We start from the raw sequence: 19,687 nt of genomic DNA on the forward strand, positions 1-19,687 counted from the left end.
CATGCGAACTACCTATAAAATAGTTTGAGTTTTTGAATTTTTTTAAAATAAATTTTTCGATATAATAACTATCAGGTTTGAGATCATTTTGCTAATCGCGTTTCATGAAGTCTAAATAAACGGAAAATAACTACATGAAGTTCATTGAAGTTTTAGAAAATGTGTGTATGTTATTGCGTATTATTATCACATGGTAAATCGTACACAAAATTAACCAGAAAACTGCTTACGCCGACCTACCTTCCCTATGTTTGCGATGTTATGTGAAACAAGTGACGTTTTGGCCCAGTGTATATTCAAACGTTCGAACGTATTAAATACGTGTTTTACGAATACATTATGAGTGAAATAAACTTTAAAGAATTTAAGTTCAACCAATTTCATGCTTTTTATTTGCACTGCATCGAGGCTTAAACAGAGGTACAAATGAGTAGAGGTCCGGGAAAAGGGACCTAATGCATGTGCTTAGTGTCGTCCCAGATAAACCAGTGCAGCTTTATCAGGCTAATCAGGGATGACACTTTCTTCAAAGAATGGATTTTCGTTTAAAATAGACTTCCTGAAACGAAAACGTTCATACAAGCGGGAAGTGTCATCTCTGATCGGAGATTGTACTTTACGCACTTACAATAAACCTGGTTTTCTCAGAGCGAGGCTGCAATGTCAATGTGCCGCTGATTCATACACTGGCTCATCCCGGAAATCCTGTTGTAACGAAAGTCAATGATGTAAAAGTTAAAGCACAAAAGTAAATGGCGTGGTTTCTATTTGCAGTTGATTTGACAAAAGACCTTTTTTCCTCAATAATTACACCTAGCAATACAATTAGAAATCTATAAATATATAAGAATACTGACACGAGGTTCTTTATATGGGCCTAGTTTTTACCAGAAAAGTCAATCAGTACGTTGGTTTGCCTGTTAAACAGTTAAATCCATTGAATCTAATATTTTCCATTTTTTTACAAATTTTATTTTATGTCGAAGATAAGTGTTTCCGTACTTAAAAACTGTCCTGATTTGAGATAAAAGTGATTTTTAAATTAAGATATTGTTATGAAGCTCGTCTCTGTTCACATATATAATGAATACTCATTAGTGTAAATGAAAGATTCTTGTATGCGTTTTTTATTATATTGTATATGCCCATTTTGTATGTTTTGAACATAATCAAAATACTGCCTTTGTTTTTAATTGTTTGTACCATGACGCCCCTGCAATGTCTATACAGGTAATTCGATGTGGTCTAGCAGTACTTTGATTTGGTAAGCCCAATACAATCATATGTGTCCCGTTCTGAGAAAACTGGGCATAATGCATGTGCGTAAAGTGTCGTCCCAGATTAACCTGGTCAGTCCGCACAGGCTAACCAGGGACGACACTTTCCGCTTTATGGTATTTTTAGTTTCAAGGAAGTCCCTCCTTACCGAAAATCAAGTTTAGGCGGAAAGTGTCGTCCCTGATTAGTGTGTATGGACTGATAATACCATTTGGTCGCATTACCAAGTGTTTAGTAAACCTTAGCAATACGTATTGCCTCAAGCTCACATAATAGCATTATAAACACACGAGTTCATACATGCATTGTTATTTGCCATAAGGTTATATGTTGGAGCTATTTTTAATTTCACGCGTCTAATGAAAGTTATATTAAATGTGTAACAATGCATTGTTATGAAAAAATGGTCTCACTAGTGATAAGGGTAGCTCATGACCGAAGAGCGTGAATGCACAGGCTGGTTTGGAGCTAAGCATGCCGAATGTTGTATAAGACCGGAGCATATTGTAGGTGTATGCAATATGTATGCCTAGCGTCTAACCAATGTATGCCTAGCGTCTAGAAAAAAATGCATTGGCAAACAGCGTAGACCCAGATGAGACGCCGCATGATGCGGCGTCTCAACAGGGTCTGCGCTGTTTGCTTAAAGGAATTTCTGTAAGAAATATTCTAAATATATAGAAATAAATATACTAGACATGCCTAATTTTGGAAATAAATTGATCCAATTTAGAAGGATGGGAGAGTCCACTAGACATAAATGGGTTAATAATTTAACGTGCGTGCTAAGTATACGTTACACCGTCTACTACGGTTTTACTTTGTGAGCAGCTCCGTTCCTATCAACTGACTGTATGACACAATTCTTTGTTTCAACTTGGGACGATCGCCCTTAATATTTTCTGCAGACTCTTAAGTTTGAGTTTCCCCGCTTCAGTTTTCGATCATGGTTGCTTATTTCGATAAAAAAAACTATCAGGTTTGTGATCATTTAGCTACTTTCGATAATTTAAATCAACGAAAAATAACTAAAGAAAGAGTGTTTATTCGATATTTGGCAGATTTCTGCATCCCATCGCATATTACTATCACATTCAGAATGAATCTTACAGAATAGTTAACAACCACACAAAAACTTACGCCAATCTACCGATCCTCTTGTTTTGCGGTGTCAGTAAAAACAGATGACCTTTTCGGCATAGTGTATATTCCGTTAAAAACAAGCGTGCGAACCTATTAAATGCATGTCTCAATCAAAGCGCTGAAGGCACTGAAGTTGTTCGCTATTGCATAATCTTAAACGCACTTCAGTTTTCAAAATTATGTTATTGCTTTTTATATCGCAAGTTTAAAATGAACACAACCCATTCAAATTTATAAAGAGTGTGTCTTAAAGCACGGGGTCGAGATGTGTGTGCACTGCTTATCATCATATTTATGTTATAGAGATAACTTAGACAACATAATAACAATATGTCTCTTTTTTGACAATTGGTTGCTGCACTGGCAACCATCTTTAGATTTGTGTTTCCTTGCTAAAATAACAAGCTTATAATCATGTACATGTTGTGTTATGTGTATCTAATACTGCATCTATTTCCTTTAAATTATTGATCAGCAATTTTGCCAACATGACAGACTTTTAATGCAGCATTAAGCCCCGTTTTCACTGAAAGCAGCCAATATGTACATATTTCAATGATAAACTGGCAAATGTCGTCGCACAAGCTGTTATAAACACTAAACTGGCCAATATCTTTCAACAAGCTCTTAAACCTTATACAAGCTGTCTGCTACAGTGTACCAGTGGGTAAGTATAAACAGGCAGTGGTTATCGTTACTATCTGCAGTTGTCGTCCCTAGCGTAGTTAAAGCAGACTGATTTGCAAAACTGCCTCTCTACTTTAGTGTGAGCTAACGCTCACACTAAAAATGGACTATCAGGTGTTATAAATGTTATTTCAGTACAATTAATTTCATGGTAAGTATTTGCTCAGCAGCTGGGCTTTTTAAGCCAAACAAATGTCGATGTTTTTCTGATTCAAACACTGATTCTGCCCGGAAATCCTCTTGCAAAGACAGTCAAAAGGCCTTAACCCTTTCAGTGCGGGAACCGAATTTTGAAAGGCCTTTGCAAACAGTTTGGATCCAGATGAGACGCCTCAGTACGTGGCGTCTCATCAGGATCCAAACTGTTTGCTATTCTGATCGTATTCTTTGAAAACAATCGAAGAAAATGCTAATTTTAGAAATTCTGCAGACGACATTTTAGCAGACGACAAATTTCCCAGCATGCAAAGGGTTAAAGTTCAAGCGTAAAAGCCAATGTCACCGTTTTTATTTGCAGACAATTGATTTTTACAAAAAACCTTTGTTCCTGAAATATTTCACGCCAAAAACATTATTGAAGAATCTATAAATATATCAGAGTACTTACGCTGACATCAGTTTCTTATATGGGCCTCTTTTGGGGAAATGTCAATGAGTAAACTTTCTTTGCCTGAAGGACAGAGAAAAAATAAATGCATCATATCACTTTTTTTTCAAATTTGTATCGACAATTATTTTATGCCTCCTATATCTGAATGTTTTGTTTTGCCGTACTTAATATCGTGATTTAAGTTTAAAGTACATTTAATTGACAATTATGTGATGAAACCCGTGTATTTGACATTATTAAATAATCATCCGAGTAAATGAAGCATATGAACGATTTTCGTGTGTTTGTTTATACTGCATTGTATGTTTTCAAAATAATCGAAATTCTGTGTAAGGTATTATTTCAAATCAAGATATTTATCCAGTATTGAATAACTATAGGTTGACGTTTTACACAAATTGGGTATCGGCGAAGTTTACCGTCAATGATATTTATGTTTGTGGATTTTGTGACTGACAATGGATGCATATGAGCTCCAGCAGAACGGGGTCTTAGCAATGTACGTAAAGTGTCGTCCCAGATTAGCCTCTACAGCCAGCACAGGCTTATCAGGGACGACACTTTCCGCTTATAATGTATTTTCGTTTATATGAAGTCTGTCAATCGCGAAAATCCAGTTCAGGCGGAAAGTATCGTCCTGATAAGCCTGTGCGGACTGCACAGGCTAATCTTTGACGACGCTTTTCGAAAATGCATTAAGCCCCGCTTTATCAGAGCGCAGCTCAGTTATATAAAATATAGGGCATAGTCCTTCAGACCAAGTTTTTCGGAAGTGTCACACGGGTACAGCCGATTGGAATGCTTTCAATGGCGATAAGAAGACAAATATGACTAGAAATGCAACACATACTTTTAAACAAAATGGCATTAACTTATTAATAACTCCTCTTTTGTTAAAGTTGTTTGTATAAATTATTTTACTGAGTATTTGGTTTTATGAAAAACCATTAATGTGACAGGTGAATGCGGCGTTACTTATTTGTTTTAATTTAAATCTAATTGTTGACTTTGCATTTGCGTACTTAGGTAGGGATTAACTAAACAATACCCTTTTATCGCATTAAAAAGTGTCAAGTACCCCCTAAATACGCATTAGCACAATATCACATTATAGAATTAAGCCTAGCTCTAGAAAAAAAGTGCTTAATGTATGTGCGTAGTGTCCTCCCAGGTTAGCCTGTGCAGCACGTACTGGCTTATCAGGGACGCCATTTTCCGCCTAAACTAAATTTTCGTTTAGAAAACTTCCTTTTAACGTAAAAATTCTATAAAAGTGGAAAGTGTCGTCCCTCATTAAACTGTGCAATCTTCGCAGGCTGTTTTGTGACGACACTTTACCCACATGCCCATCAAGCCTCGTTTCCCCAGAACGCGGTTCAATTATAAACACGTGATTTCGCAAGAAAAGCATACCGTGAAATAAAGCAACTGCTACATGAACTAAATGGACATAAATGCACTGTATTTTTGTGCACAGTTGCCCCAAGACGAGATGCAGATGTAGTTCCACTGAATGATATAATTAAACAAATATGCGACGAAACAGATGCTAAATATATTGAACTGTATACATCCTTTATTTATGGAAATGGTAACATGGCTAAACATTGTATGGCAGCGATGGGATACATCTGCAAGCTAAAGGCTGCAGTACGCTAGTGACTAACATCAACAAAGCCGTGCACATCATTAAACAGAAGACGAGCGGACAACAAGATCCACAAGCGAATCGTAGCGTAACCCTTCACTATACTCAATCCGGAAGTAATGGATACGCTAATTATGCTCCTGATCGAGTTCGACAAACGGCGATTCACGTAATTATCAGTTAAAAACCGGAAGTTATGGCTACAAAAAGTATGCACCAGAACGTGGCTCGATGAATCGCTTTTCACGTGACGGAAGAGGCAGTTTTCACACAAAAACCGGCAGTTTCGGCTACGGAGATCATGCACCAGGTTATGGCTTAAGAAATAGCGACTCACGTGACGGGCAAAATGACTATCAGACGCAAACAGGAAGTAACGGTTTCCAAATTAACGCATCTGATCGAGGCTCAAGGAATGGCGGTTCACGTGACGGAAGGGATGGCAAGAAGCATAATCTATCTAAATATCAACATAGTAGTAATTATGGACAACAACAAAAACATTGTGAGTACTGTCATTACAATAATCACTACACTAGTGAATGCAGACGATTGAGTTCGGCTCTGTAGGAACGCGTAGACAGACACAAACATGTACTGATACACAACAAATATAAAGAACTTAACAAGGTTTGTGAAAATTGTAATTTTAAGATTTGTATATGTAATGAATCCGAAATAGTGCTAAAATATGGTGATATAGACAACGAATTTAAAGAACTTAACAAGGTTTGTAAAAATTGTAATTTTAAGATTTGTATATGTAATGAATCCGAAATAGTGCTAAAATATGGTGATATAGACCGTGTCTTTGATGCCAGTATTAAAGTTTCTGATTACTCAGAACGCTGTCATAATATGTCATGCAATAATAATGATGTTTCAATCTCAATCCCTATTGCAACTGAAAGATTAAACTTTTGCGAGGATAAAAATAATTCAGCAGCGTCTACCTTAAAATTTTCAAAAAAGGGACTTCATATCGTAAGTTTAAATATTCAACACTTTTTGCCAAAACTTGATGAAATTAAGTACGTTTTGTTGTCCGAAAAATGTTATGTGGATGTTATTGGTTTTTGCGAAACATTTTTAAACGAAAATTTGTCTGATGTAAATTTAAATATTCCGAATTTTACATACATTCGTAAAGACAGAAGTCAGAAAAAGGGTGGCGGAATCTTGCTTTATATAGGTTACCATGTACCATTTAAACATAGGCCAGACTTAGAGCCTGATGGGATTGAATCAGTTTGTATTGAAATTTGCTTTAAAAACACAAACTCTTTTCTGTTAAATTTTATCTATCGTCCACCTAATGAGACGCAAAAATGGATAGAAAAATTTAATGCGTTACTTGTTAAGTTTGAAGGTTTAAACGTTGAGTATCACATATTAGGTGATTTCAATTTTAAATACTTTGCTGACAGAAAGTCCTATGAATGCAAAATGTGGTCAAAAACGGTATTAAAGCATGGCCTCTTGCAACTTATTAACACACCAACCAGAGTCACAGATAAATCGTCTTCAATAATTGATCATATATATACTAATCGAACTGACAGAGTAAGTACTGCTTATGTGCCACAAATATCTATAAGCGACCACTATCCGGTATGCATGACAAGGAAAATTAACTATAAAATCTCGAAACAAGGCACTCACTCGAATATAAGATATAGATGCTTTAAAAAGTTTTCAATATCTGATTTCCAATTTGATCTATCAATTTCGCAACTAAACTTAATTGAAACTGTTCACGATCCAAATATGTCCCTTCAATCTTTATATAGAATTTTAAATAACGTTTTAGAAAAGCACGCCCCTTACAAGCAAAAGAGAATAAAAAGCACACATATGCCAAAATGGATAAACAAAGAAGTTATTAAAAGTATGTGCGATAGAGATCACTTTCACAAAATTAAAGACTGGGACAATTATAAACTGTTACGAAATAAAACTACGGCATTAATTCGCAAAAGCAAGAAAGAATATTACAACAATGCTGTTAAAAATGGTACTAGTACGACAAATATTTGGAAAAATTTGAAAATGATATCTAATAATGACAATGATCAAAACTGCGGAGTAAATTTGCCAAATAAAATTTTAGTGAACGGTGTGTATGTTGAGGACAAAAGTAGGATCCTAATTGCCTTAAATGAGCATTTTACAAACATATCAAATATTGTTGATAAGCTTAAATTTCACGAAGAAAACTTTGCTTATTTGAAGTTATATCTCGACAAATCTTTAAAACAGCATGAATTTTCTATAAATTACATTACCCCTCTCGAAGTAAGTATAATAATTGGCAATTTAAATGTTAACAAGGCTACGGGACTCGACGGGATCAGTGCAAACATTATTCAATACTGTGGAGAGCATATTGTTTTACCAATTACCTCGATAATTAATAATTGTATTCGTACAGGAATTTTCCCCGATTTGTTAAAACAAGCGTATGTTCTACCAATATATAAAGACTCAGACAGAGAGGACTGTAATAATTATCGTCCGATTTCAATTTTGCCAACTATATCCAAAATATTCGAAAGACATCTTTCAAACGAATTGAAAAAATTCTTTCGAATAACAAATGTGTTGAATAAACATCAGTCAGGCTTTAGAGAAAATCATTCTTGCCAAACAGCACTGATTCGACTTATTGATGAGTGGCTCAAAGATGTAGATAACGGTAATTGTATTGGTTCTGTTTTATTGACATGAAAAAAGCTTTTGATTTAGTAGATCATGAAATTCTGTTATACAAACTTAAACTTTATCACTTTTCGGATGGTACCTTGTCCCTTTTTCATTCTTATCTTAGTCAAAGACAACAATGCGTTAAACTAGGAACTAGTTTTTCTACCCCTCTTACTATAACGAGTGGTGTCCCTCAAGGTTCTATTTTGGGCCCTCTCTTGTTTCTAATTTATATAAATGATATTGGGTTATTACTAAACCAATCAGACATAGACTTGTATGCTGATGACTCGACACTACATGCTACAGGGGTCAATCCCTCAGAAATTCAAACTAACTTACAAAATGATATTTATTCCATACAAAAATGGTGCACCCTAAAATAACATGATGATAAACCCTAATAAATCAAAATGCATGCTTATTGGATCAAAACAAAAAATTAAGGATATCAACCTTGATCTAAAAATAGATAATAATGCTATTGAAAATGTCACTAGTCATAACATTTTAGGTCTTTATATTGACACACATCTGCAATGGAAAGTACACATTGATAAAACATGCTCTAAAATAAGCAGTAAAATAACTCTACTAAAAAGATATCAAATTATCTCACTTTTGATATGAAGAAATTATTTCATAATTCATACATACTAACATGTTTCGATTACTGTTGTACGATCTGGGGCAACGCTAATAAAACCAATTTAAAAAAAGTGAATATTTTACAAAAACGCGCAGCGAAAGTCATTCTGCAAAAGCCAAATAGAACACCATCCAAAGAATTGTTTTTACAGCTTAATTGGCTCTCGTTTAACAATAGATGTAAATACCACACGGCAATCTTGATATATAAATGTGTCAACAATCAGACTCCAGAATATTTAAATAATATTATAACTTTTTCTCAAAATCAAAAATATAACTTAAGATCTGCCACCCATAGCGATATTGTTAATACCAAAGCAAATACAGGTTATAAGAAACGAGCTTTTTCATACCATAGCATGGATATTTGGAACAGTATACCGATTGGAATAAGAATGGCATGCTCTATCTCTGCTTTTAAAAGGCAATATAAAGCACATTTATTTTCTAATCAATAATATGTCATATGTTGTTGTTCTCTTTTTTTCTAATCAATGATATTTCATGTGTGTCTGTCTAAAAGGCAAAATGTGTGTTATGTATTGGTGTAAGAAAATATTGATTAAATGTTTTACTTGTTATAGACCTATTTGTGTATGTTAGTGTAAGAAGGCCACATTGTAAAAAAGTATTGATTCATCTGCATAATATGTATAATGCGTCATTGTCTTTATGTGTAATCTTCTGTTAATAAAGCTTTTATTATGTGTAATCTTCTGTTAATAAAGCTTTTATTATTATTATAATCAATAATATTTTAATGTGTGTCTATCTATGTGTGTTATGTATAGGTGTAAGAAAATATTGTTTGAACGTTATACTTATTATAGACCTATTTGTGTATGATATTTTAAGAAGGCCACATTGTAAAAAAGTATTGATTCATTTGCAAAATATGTATAATGTGTCATTGTCTTTATGTGTAACCTTCTGTAAATAAAGCTTTTATTATTATTATTATTATTATACAAAAAACTATTTTTTTTATTGGAAAAATTTGCAGTTGTGTTAAGTAAGGGCAAACACAGTCTATGGATGTGTCAATGTATTTAATTGTAGACTTTGACCAATACAATCATTTGACTTATAGACTAATACAAAGACGATTACAATATTATGATAAACAGAACGAAACAAGGAGTACTATGAAACATGAATTAAATAACTATCACATTAATTCATAATACAAAACAATAAACGCTTCGGGTGATATGAATATTTTTATCTCACCATGTTAGGATACATAATATTCACGAGAATGAACTCGCGTCCACGTGACTGTGATTTATATGGAATATTTATATTATTCTGTGATTTATGTGTAAAGTGTATGGAATAGTTATATTATTCGACTCTGAGAGCTCTATTAATTGTCTGTTATATTTACTTCTGGTGACTGATTGATAAATTACACGGAATTCTTATTTACAGAATTAAGCAAGTGGAATATTCAGGGCTATTATTTCGAGGCTTTAGTATTGGCTTTTTTAAATATTTTAATTGGGCCCCTAAGTAGGTCACATGGCTAAGACATCTACGCCAAACAACTTTTAATTATATGAAGCCATGTCTATTAAACAAAACATGCTTTATAACTATTTTAGAAATTATGGAATACCAATATCACTTGTCTGAAAGGCATTCTAATTATAATGATTGAAAACCGGTATAGAGTTCATATTCGCAATTGATACAATGAATACTAATTTCTTTGTCATTACCCTTTTTCTATCGATTCCAATTTACATGTTAAACATGCATCTTCCAAATATAAACATAGTGAAACTGCTGCCGTGTCACCGTATCAACAAGAGACGAGTCCTTCGACAAAAATATTAAAAGCTATTAAGTTATTCAATTTAAATGCTAATTCGAAAAATAATATACTATTGTAATGTTGTAATTTATATCAAATTTTCATTTTAAATAACACAACTTGATTAAGGCTATCAAACCGAAACACGAGATGAAAGTGAGTTACAAAGGTTTACATATTAAGATCATCTGCAAAATTGAGTTTTTATTGGTTCTTTATTAGTCTCCTTCTACCCGGGCAAAATTAATTAAACTTCTTGTTGCAAAGTTTGCATTAAGCTTTACACCAACTTTCATTTAGTCAAACCATGTTAACGGATTCTTAATTGACAAGCAACATTTTGTTCATTTATAATAAAGTGTTCTTTAACTTAAAAGCGCTTTATAGCAAAGATTGTGTTCTACAATTTAAAAATATAAGAAAGATGTGGTTTACAGGAACACAGGCGTTTGAACAATCTCGTGCCCGACATGTCACCTATGACATAATATTGAACTAGACTGATGAATGTTGTAATTTACAAGAGAAAGATCTGCTCAACAACCCTGATAACAATAAGTGAACTAAAATTAACAAGATGTGTTTGTGAAACACTATGTCACCCTCCCATATATTTGAACTTTGACCTTGAAGGATGACCTTGACCCCTCACCACTCAAAATGTGCAGCTCCATGAAATACACATGCATGCCAAATATCAAGTTGCTCTCTTCAATATTGCAAAACTTATGGGCAATGTTTAAGTTGGAAGCAAACAAACCAACAAACAGACAGGGCAAAAACAATATGTCCCCCAGTATAGACTGGGGGACATGAAAAGAAAAAGAAAATACAATCCATTCTGTGGATTTAGTAGATATCTGATCAACCCAAGTGCTATTTCACTATTTAGTGTTAAGAATAGAATATTTTATATGTCATATTCTTTCATTGTGTACATCATAAAAACACGCAAATACGGCTTTTACTTTTCCCGTTTTATATAGAATCGATCAATCGCTCATTTCATAAGCAAATAACAATCATATTTTTAGTCAAATACAAAGGCTTTTCTTGTTGTTTTGTGCTTTCAGGTCATTGATTTTATAAATATATCTAAAAGCGTGTCATAGTTAAGTGCATTTTGTAATTCAGTCAGTGCTCAGCAATCAAGTGCACATTGGCTAAATGCCTATGTCCAATTCCAGCAATCAAGTGCACATTGGCTAAATGCCTATGTCCAATTCCAGCAATCAAGTGCACATTGGCTAAATGCCTATGTCCAATTCCATTTAAGACTATTCGATTTTGGTACTAGTGTACATCAGGTATATTTTATATTTGTACATGGTTCAATTCTATTGTAACGCCGAATTGTGTTAATTTTTTTAAAGGGGCCTTTTCAAGTGTTGGTAAATTGACAAAATTAAAAAAAATATATTTCAGATTCGCAAATTTTCGTCGTAGTTATGATATTTGTGAGGAAACAGTAATATTGAACATTTACCATGCTCTAAAATATGCTTTATGTGCATCTTTTTATTATTAAAAAACCTGAAAATTATAAAGCGTTGCAACGCGAAACGATTGAATAATTTGCAGAGTTCTGTTGCTGTCTTATATTTTGTGATACTACGAGGATTGCTTATAGAAAGTATAAAATACATCACTGATGGTATGAGCACGGATGGCCGAGTGGTCAAAGTTTAAGGCTTTTTACTCCAGGGCTCCAGAGGTCAGTGGTTCGAGCCCTGTTGAGGGTTACTTTTCTTTATTTCTTGAATGTTTTTGTTTTGTTTTGTTTTACTAGAGCTTTTTAGATCCATTGTTCACATTTATCATCATAAAGCATTTAATGAAAAACTCCAATACATGCCAAAATCCGTGAAAAGGCCCCTTTAATCGAAACGTAGAATTTCTCCTCATGAGTACTAAAAAAGCAAACTAAATACACGTAAGTATGGTAGTAACTTCTGCATATATAAACAGGATGTGCAAGAGAAATGGATGTTCCTTGACATATGTCTGGGCACATGCATTCGTAAATTGTGCACGTTTAAAACATCACCTCGAATAACTGAAGTTTTTGTTTGAGCGAAGGGTGTTTGCGCGACAACCTCTGTGCATACAGTTTTTATTTGTGGAAAGTATTTTAAACTTTTAATATAAATGATTAAGCTACATTGCGGCAAGCAGTATTTCACTCCTATAAAACCTTTGGTCTGCAAGTGTGACCTTGTCTTAGGGTAAGGGAAATAGGCTTTGTGAGCAAATGAAAACAAAACACATAAACTTAAATGTTCAAGTTTTTAATGAATTATCGCATTGGAATTAACATACAAATGCAAAGCCAAAACATATATGATACACTTACATAATGTTATAATTAAATATGAACACTTTAAAATGCAAAGAGACAATTATATTTTAAAGGTTCACTAACAAACATAGACCAATTGAAACAACGTATCCAAGTATAGATTCCTTAAGGTATGTGTGTTATGCAATAAACACTGCAGTATATCCGAAAACGATATACATTACAGTGTTTATAAAAACAAAATATCCTAAATATTATAAAAGTAAAGAAACAAACAAACAACCCCAATCACACACATTTCAGAGGCACCTGAGACAAAATGTCTTATGTTCGGAAATATTCGGCAAATATCGACATGAAACGGAATAAACCGGGTATTCCCGAAAAAAAGTCAATAAAATATTAATTTTTATCACCGAAGAAACATACTGTGCAATGAAGAACGTCAATAAGTGTTCAAACATGAATAACAAGAATTTAAATAAAAATAATATATACAGAATACACAGTTGAATTACTATTGATATTTTATATCATTTTCTCTAGACATATTTAGCAAAGCAAACAACATAAAACATCAGAAACCTGTATCGTATATATCGTAAATTGTAAAGCTGATATTCTATCCGAGTATTCTATACTCGCTATTTTTTTTCTAAAGACAAAGCATTATCTACGGTGGCATAATGGGGACATAGGCAATATTTTATTTAACAGTCTCTATGACGTGCGCACGTCATAGCTATGACGTGCGCACGTCATAGAGTTGCATAAAGGGGGCATAGGCAATATTTTATTTTAAAGTCTCTATGACGTGCGCACGTCGTAGCTATGACGTGCGAACGTCATAGCTATGACGTGCGCACGCGATAGAAATAGTTAAATAAAATATTTCCTATGTCCCCTTTATGCCGCCGTAATTATTCGCTTTGTACGTTTGTTTGGTTGTATATTTCGTCGTATTCGACAATGTTTCAGTAATAATTCAGCGGTCAGTTAACCATCAAGCACTTTTTCTGTGTGAGATGGTAAACCAGTACTAACTGCAATTTTTTTCAGTAACTATCAACTGTCTTACTTGAATTAGAGGAAGGCCGTTGAAAAGATGAGTCGCGTGCTGAGAAAACTGAGCATAATGCATGTGCGTAAAGTGTCGTCCCAGATTAGCCTGTACAGTCCGCACAGGCTAATCAGGGACGACACTTTCCGCCTAAATTGGATTTTTGCTTGAAGAGACTTCATTTTAACGACAACTGTCATAATCGCGGAAAGTGTCGTCCCTGATTAGCCTGTGCAGACTGCACAGGCTAATCTGGGACGGCACTTTACGCACATGCATTATGCCCAGTTTTCTCAGAACGCGACTCAGATGTCAGATGCGCCGCGCTCTGGGAAAACGGTACTAAATGCATGTGCTAACAGTTTCGTCCAAGTCTAATGTCTTAGGCTAATCAGCGACGATGCTTTCCGCCTAGACTGGTTTTTCGATTAGATGAGACATTCTTCAAACGAAAATTGTCATAAAAGACGTAGATTTCGTCCCTGATTAACCTATGCGCACTGTGCAGGCTAATCTGGTACGACACTTCACGCACCTGCGTTAAACCCACGCTCTCCCAGATCGAGGCTCGACTAATCTAAACTTGTTTCATTTTTTATGATAAGTAGACGGAACAATACAGCTTCATGGACTATTTAATCATTTTGCATCGATGGCATAGGACCAGACAACCGCGCCCGTGTTTCACCAAACGTGGCAGTTAATTCAAACTTGGACATGAGACAATGAAGAAAATCGATTTTAAGTGCGTTGATAAGTTGATACGCGATTTTAAATTGATATCAATCATGCTTTAATTGTTCAATCAGAATATCTAGAGTGTATTCTATGGGGAATGGCGGCACGCGGGTGTCTATTGATGGTATGCCAACGTGGTTACATGTTCCTAAAGTAAAGTGCAATATTAAGACATGTGTTTTAATGAAATCTTTTAATTCTTTTCGTATGATTGGTAAATACTTCATTTTGTATTAATACGCTGTTTTTAGGAGTCAGTGTCTCCGAAGTGTACAGCGTATGCTATCCACACACTGCTTATGGATACAGTTTCTTCATTAAAACGTATTAACTATCGCAGAATGGACAAACCTCATTTGTAAACACATGTACACATGAGTTGCGGACGGAGTTGCACTGACTCTAAATAAATCAAATCAGAAATGCACAAATAATTTAATGTATACTGGTAAACTAGCTGTAAAAACATGACAGGACCCAACTGAGCAGCAATGCTTCAGTAAAACAAATTGCAACGCTTTAGATTGAGGCATTATATATACATCTAGGACAGTATTCACAAATCATCATAGGCAATTTCTCAAATGTAACACTTATTTATTGAAGAATATTCGAATACAGGTCTCATTATAAAATGAGCATCAACCCGGGCTTAATGCATGTGCGTTAAGTGCCATCCCAGATTCGCCTTTGCAGTCCACACAAGCTAATCAGGGAAGACACTTTTGTCCTTAGCTGGATGTTCGCTAAGAAGATGCTTCCTTTAAACGTACAAATACCTTACAAGAGGAAGTTGTCGTCCCTGATTAGCCTGTGCGGACGGCACAGTCTGATATAGGACAACACTTTAAGCACATACAGTGGGTCCTGTTTTACCAGAGCTAAATCTTGAGATGTGTACAGATAACAGACATAGGTTATATCTTAAGTTACGATGGTTTGTGAATACTACCACTGGCATCTACAGGACCCGTCTGTCCTGGCAAGAATACATGAGTATCAAAATAAATACAACATATATGCATTTCTAATCCAATAAACTCTTCACATTTCTGTTATAAAGGTAAACGACAATCATGGAAACATATACTGAAGAATAAAATAATAAAAGCTTATGGAACTAGTAAGAACCTGAATTATTTGTACTATTACGTTAAATGGGCCGCGTCATACACAAATTGGTCCTATGCCATATTGCAGCCAGCGTAGCTCCAGACCAGCTTGCGCAATCGCGCAGTCTGGTCAGTAGCTACGTTGTCAACTTTAAAGTCACGTAGGGTATTCCTGATCTCATTCGCTGAGTGGGTAGCTTCTGTCCAGACTGCGCGGATATGGCGTAACCATGTGGCGGCTCAAACGTGTTTAATATAAATTATGAACAATGACTGGCAGATAAACTAAACAAAAATATACAAATGTATAAATAAATAACATTTTCATACAGTAATTGCATTGTTTGCGGTATTTTTCTATTCATGGACATTTTTTTCAAAACATTTCAGAAAACAAAGTCATTGAAAACCTTCATTAGACACACATGCCAAAAAAAGTTGACAAGAATTTCTTAGTTTCATACGTGTGTGTTTCATTCTTCCTACGTGAGCTCTTAAAATACTGCACGTAAACGACACTTAAACAATCAATACACAAACACTTTGTTTAATGTAGTTATGCTATGCAACAATTACAGTGCAAATTAAACAATTCGACCCTTATTAGGTTAGTATATTTATTAGGAGTTTGTTTTCGCATAATGAGAGTTCTTTAAAATGTCCGAAATACGAACATTCTATGTCTTATGTGTACAAACTAGGAAACAAGAGAAATGCATACTATTTTTTAATCATGCAACAGATTAAATACTTATGATCTTTAAAAGTGAAACTCTTATATCATTTATTCACATGCATTTATGCCTACACTTAATCAGACACGATCACGATACAGGTGGGTCGGTGCTTCAATATCGGTTTTGGTAAACTGTGAGCAAGTCCGTTTTTTCGGCACACACTTTTGTCGCGAGGATCATCCGTGACGTCACTCGACGACGTGACGTCATCTTCCACGTGCAGTTCCTGGAAGAGCGTGGTCAAGGGTTTATTCCAAACTTCATCCGCCCAGTGCACCCGATGACCGAACTTCCGTTGTCTTTCATGGTACAATTCACACTTACAGAACGCCATAACTGACTGACAAACCTCGCAACGACGAGATTTCACGTGATTTTCATCATGTTTGTCCGATCGGTTCTGTCTGGATTTGTATCTGTCAACCTCTGTTTTGCTGATTCGAGTCTCGTCAAAAATATAATCCTCTAGAACAGTCTTGAACAGGTCTGACCCCTTGCTGACCCCTGACATTGATATTGCAGGGGACGTCCCCAACTCACTTCCGCTCCCGAGATCGTCTTCATCCGACATACTTGATGACTTAAAAAAAAACTAGCAAACAACGGATTATGTCCAACTCCGAATCATTTATACATAAAATTAACGTATTTAAAAACGTAACGTATTTAAAAACGTGTGTTTTCATATAATTTGTCCAGGTTTGAATTCTAGCTACACATCTTTCTTAAATGAAATACATATGTCTTTGCTATTAAACACATGCCTACATTCAATATGTCACTGCGTTAATACTCGAATAATTTTCAATAAGAACTCTCCTTTTAAATGGACTACGCGACACATAATGTATATCCATTAAACATAAAAATGTCTCTACATGCTGTAAGTCAACGAGCGCAAAAATCAATGTCAAATTATTCATCCGTTTCTTTCACTCTTTCATTAATGAAGTTTGAATTCATATAAATATCGCACCTAGGGAAGTCTAAGCAGACGACTAAAGTTATTCCTTCGTTATAAGGTTCGTCGAACATGTGCTTTAGCTGTCGCTTTTGGGTGAAATATCTTTCTCCAATTTCAGAATAATTGTCAAAATATTTCACTAATTGAATAATTATCGACTTATTGATGTTTCGAATTTCCTACCCGAGTAGGGTAGAACGATAACACCGTTTCAGGTGTGACATGTGAGATCCATTCGTTTTAAGAAAAAAGTTACTTGCTTTCATGTACACAAAAATATGACACTTTTACGCGTGCTTTTCTTTTCAAACTATCGCTGCTTCTAAAGAGCGTTTAACAATAACACTTGCTAGGCTCAAGGCGTGATTTCACATTGTTATTCCTCATAATTCTGTGTATTAACTAAACATAATTCTTCATAAAAAACCTCGGTATGGCCAATGTTCAGTCAAAACAAAATGCCCTTGAGATTTGTTTAAAGTCTTGAGGCGGCACTGAATCGGGGTTTATCTTTGTAATCAATGTTTACGCACAGTAGCATAGACCCGTGGTAATTATACAGATCGTTGGATTTCATCCAGAGTTGGATTTTGATTGTATAATATCAAAATAAGCTAATACGACTGTCTGAATCAATTGTTCTTTGTGTAATTTGAAACCTAGTTTATCATGCGCAGTAAATACTTTGGGTGCGAACCAATTCTTTAATGCATGCATCGTCCGTTAAGTGTCTGACTTGAGATTTCTTAAATGATTTTAGGATACAATGCACGTACTTTTTTGTCTAAATGTTGTAACCATGTTACAAATTTATGTTCTAAGTTCTTCACATTTTGTACAGGGTCATTAATACGGAAGTGGTTCAATGTGTGCGCGTGCATATGATTATGTGTAGGGCATATTTTGAATCGTATAAAAATGTTTTAGATTTAAACAAATACTTGTTACAGTAAGCATGGATGAATATACGAGCGTTGCTGGGGAAACGGCGGCAAAAGCATGTTTGTAAAGTGTCGTCCCTGATTAGCCTGTACTGACTTAACAGGTTAAATTGGGACGACATTTTACGCACAAACATTAAGCCCAGAGCGAACCATATTTGTCGAACAATTTTCTTTTATTCATATTGTTTCTTGCAAAGCAATACTTGTTTTTATATAAAAAATACATCGCAATATTTGAACTATATTAATTGGGAATGTCATTAAACATTGTGCCTATGAAGTGTGCATCATGGTACATATCCAGAAAGCTTGTCAATGAAGATCAAATCACTTAGTTTGCGTCAGGAGTAGGTTAAATAGTACCTATTTAAATATTTTCATGTTTATGTTTGACTTTCTTTTCAGAAATTGTACTTATAAATTGAGCCGCGTTCTGAGAAAACTAATACATGTGTGTAAAGTGTCGTCCCAGATTAGCCTGTGCAGTCCGCATCTGGGATTAAACTTTACGCACATGCATTATGCCCAGTTTTCTCAGAACGCGGCTCAATTTATAAGTACAATTTCTGAAAAGAAAGTCAAACATAAACATGAAAATATTGAAAAAGGTACTATGGCTCAAGGCTCAATGGAACCTACCATTCATTATTGTAAACAGAAGTTACTGAAAATTGCAAAAACATTTTATAACCTATGCATAAACTTACCCAGAAGTGATTGTAAAAATATTTTTTACATCGATTAAAAACGTCATAGCATTTATAGAATGACCGTTTTGAATGGCAGTACAGCAATTATAAGAAACGATATCAAAGGCATTTAATACACACACGAAACAAATTGAATAACAAGGTCAAAACAGTTGATAAGATTCCATATCCACTGGGGGCTGACGAGGTCAAATCGTAGTCCGTTTCGCTACGACGTCGGGTATAGGTTTTACTACGAAAACATTGTGTAAATATACTTCTTAATCAGGCGAGTTTCATCTTTTCTGGTGTTTATGGATTAGAGAACGGAACATACAGTAATAGTATGTACTTATTTTCAATAACAAACTAATAACAAATACGCGTAATTGCAACCTTTAAGTTTATTTTAAGCTAAAATCGAAATATTTTGATTTGAAGCAATGCATAAGGTGGTTATTCTGTTAAAATAGCTAATTACGGTTACTTAAATAAAATAAAACTACATGTTTCTTTGATTCAGTGTACATTACACATTTTAAAGTGCAAAACAGGTTACGAACATATTTTTTAATTATTCAAATGCTTTTTTTCGAAGGAAATTACAA

The 19,687-nt window shown here is 34.6% G+C and overlaps 1 long non-coding RNA gene across 1 annotated transcript in view; it reads right to left on the reverse strand.

Annotated features, from left to right (window-relative positions):
- Positions 1-19,687, reverse strand: part of LOC127874511 (uncharacterized) — a 126,584-nt gene that overhangs the window by 19,313 nt on the left and 87,584 nt on the right. The window contains exons 2-3 of the long non-coding RNA XR_008046959.1: positions 3,716-3,778; positions 629-705 (exon numbers count right to left, since the gene is read on the reverse strand). This is a non-coding gene — a long non-coding RNA (uncharacterized LOC127874511). The remainder of the gene's footprint in view (positions 1-628; positions 706-3,715; positions 3,779-19,687) is intronic.

The sequence above is a fragment of the Dreissena polymorpha genome, chromosome 3 (assembly GCF_020536995.1).
Source record: "Dreissena polymorpha isolate Duluth1 chromosome 3, UMN_Dpol_1.0, whole genome shotgun sequence".
Classification (NCBI taxonomy): Eukaryota; Metazoa; Mollusca; class Bivalvia; order Myida; family Dreissenidae; genus Dreissena; species Dreissena polymorpha.